The sequence below is a fragment of the Orbicella franksi genome, chromosome 14 (assembly GCF_964199315.1).
Source record: "Orbicella franksi chromosome 14, jaOrbFran1.1, whole genome shotgun sequence".
In the NCBI taxonomy this organism is placed as follows: domain Eukaryota; kingdom Metazoa; phylum Cnidaria; class Anthozoa; order Scleractinia; family Merulinidae; genus Orbicella; species Orbicella franksi.
Window position 1 is genome coordinate 17,833,581 of NC_138158.1, and position 2,500 is coordinate 17,836,080.

General features: G+C 35.9%; 2 protein-coding genes across 3 annotated transcripts in view; one reads left to right on the plus strand and one right to left on the minus strand.

Moving 5' to 3' along the window:
- LOC145467378 (BTB/POZ domain-containing protein 6-like) overlaps positions 1 to 2,500 on the plus strand; it is a 21,212-nt gene that overhangs the window by 16,806 nt on the left and 1,906 nt on the right. Inside the window, exon 4 of the mRNA XM_081450936.1 lies at positions 1 to 2,500. This exon is cut by the window's left edge and continues 8,456 nt beyond it; it is cut by the window's right edge and continues 1,906 nt beyond it. The gene's annotated coding sequence lies outside the window, so the exon portion shown is untranslated.
- Positions 1 to 2,500, minus strand: part of LOC145467380 (uncharacterized) — a 14,145-nt gene that overhangs the window by 7,637 nt on the left and 4,008 nt on the right. The window contains exon 1 of one of the 2 annotated variants that reach the window (XM_081450938.1): positions 1,093 to 2,500. This exon is cut by the window's right edge and continues 4,008 nt beyond it. The gene's annotated coding sequence lies outside the window, so the exon portion shown is untranslated. The other variant, XM_081450937.1, reaches the window with a different exon arrangement.

The following is a 2,500-nucleotide window of genomic DNA, read 5'->3' on the forward strand; positions in this document are numbered from 1 at the left end:
GAGGGTTTACGCTATCCATGGCTAATTTTAGAACAGTTGTGTTTTTTCTCCTAGCACTAACTTAAACGTTGCAAGTTCTGGCAAGCTCTTGTTTACCTCGGCAAATATTTAATTTTTCTTCAAATCTCTTAACTTGCTGCGATGAAACAGCCAAAGAATTCCCTTCATTTGCCGCAACCCACAAGAATACTTGCAAAATTGCAGATAAATTAATGACCATCGGTTCTGGCGAAATAAACTTGCAAAGCAAACATGATCTTATTTGTCACGTAGCGAAAATGAAAGCTGCAACGTCAGCGCATTCCATGGCTGACGTAATAACCTTTTTTAGCGTTTTTAGCATATTTATTATTTCTCTTCGAATCCAACACTCCTATAAAACCAAAAGAAAATATATTTTGCACACAAACAAAGAAAACAATATCCGTAACATTGTCCTTGTATTAATGTTTCAACAGCTTTTGGCGAATAAACATCACAGGTTGCATGATTCAAAATTTGGCTGGGAGGAAAGTTGGGTCTGGTCACTAACAAAAAAAATAATAAACCACAGGTAGAACATGAACCGCGCTCGGCCCATGGCTGCACGGTTAATTACCAGCAAGCTTATTTTAGACGCTCTCAGGGTGCTTGGAAAAAAATTACGATGCACTTTACTAAGATTCTCATAATCATAGCCCTCACTAGAAATAACGGTGGCACGAATTTCAACAGATGGGGAATTGTTGTTGCAAAAAAGGTTAAGTTTGAGGTCCTTTTTACTTGGCCGCTTATTTTTCACAGGCAAAAACCTAAGCAAAACAATTTGCGAGTATTTGAAGAACTTGTTTTCTTTGATTTTGTGGATTCCGGTGTCCGGGTTCTGGATTCCAGCTTCCAGCTTCCAGCTTCCTGGTTTTAGGGTTGCCCCATCCTTAACAGTGTGTTTGCTTTACATTCAGTTTACACATGACTGTTATCCAGCATAGGCAGACTTATAAGTTTGCCTTCAAAAATAAATTGCAACAACTGTTGCATCTTTCATCACCTATTTTTGTGCTGAAATGACACAAAATCCAAGTACAAGAAGTCAAAAGCATAAAACAAACTTACCCGGTAATGCTTACAGTTCCTCTTACTGTCTGCATATGCCGTCCATAAACTGGCACTGCCTGGACAATGTACTCATTATTTTTCTCATCACACTTTTTAAAACGTCACTGTTATATAATTTGTCCTGAAAAAGCAATACATGAAATGTTATGCCTTTGGCACTCACCAAATACCTTTCACAATGTACAATTAACACCACATCGACATTCACGATTCTTTCTACTTTCATTGTCACTTTTTTGTGTCATTTTCCCTCACTTGAAGACAGGACTTCCACATTGGGTGATAATTTCCCTCTGGAATCTCTATCAATTCACAGGGAGTGATAACAATTAAATTGTGACTAATTTTAGCAAAGGAGGCGCTCAAATGTCAGATTTCAATGTTAAGTTTATAACTTAACATTACTCTTCATATATATATATATAACCTCTCAATTATTGCACCTGTAGAGAGAAGATGTGCTGGGGGAAGAGATGCTCTAAACTTTCTGAATTTTCCCCCTTACCTGTAATAGGATGACTATTAGAGCGGTTTTCAGTTGAGTGTCAAAAGTAATTAGACAATTACTTTGGTTTTGGTTTTGGTTTTACTACAGTTTGAGATCAGCTGAGAAGTCTAATTGTTAAGTAATTGGTTTTGGGTTTGGTTTTACGACACTCAATTGAAAACTGCTCAATGAACTACGAGTAGCAACCAACACCAACATCAGGTTATGTATACACATGTATATTTTGTTGTCTTCTGTAGTCATAAAAAAATAAAAATTTAAAACCTTCCATAAAGTTCATACTCAATAACACTGCTACATGTAGCGCTGTTACTGTAAAATAATTTAAGTGAAACTGTTGAAACAACTCTATCTAAATTGCCTCTAGCAGTTAAGGCAGGATAACAGAATATACACGTAGTACACAGCAAAGGCCAGAGATACACACATGTTGGTTATTAGTTAGGATTTGGTGAGCTTTTGTGCTAAGTATGGTGGAAAACAATGGACTATCAAAAATGAAGGTTCCTGAGACATTTTAACAGCGCTGAGAGGAATGAATATATAGATTTACAAAAGAAGGAGAAGTTCTTGCCATATACCGTTCTCTGTCATAAAAATATCATTTACATACATTTATTACACATGGTTTGTGTTTAAAGCCGATGATTATAATGCACACTCTGATTGGCTAATTCTAGTGCATTATTTACATTTACATGGTATACATCGGTAAAATCATAGCACATCAAGTGTGACTAAAATAAAAAATAAAAAATAAAAAGAAATGCCTGATTCATAATAATCTAAAAATACTTAACACTAAAATGGATCTACTTCTTTACTTGAAAATTATTCTCCCGTAATGCCCATGGGCCAATTACGGGCATGCTAAAAGGTCCTAGCACAAAGTAACAG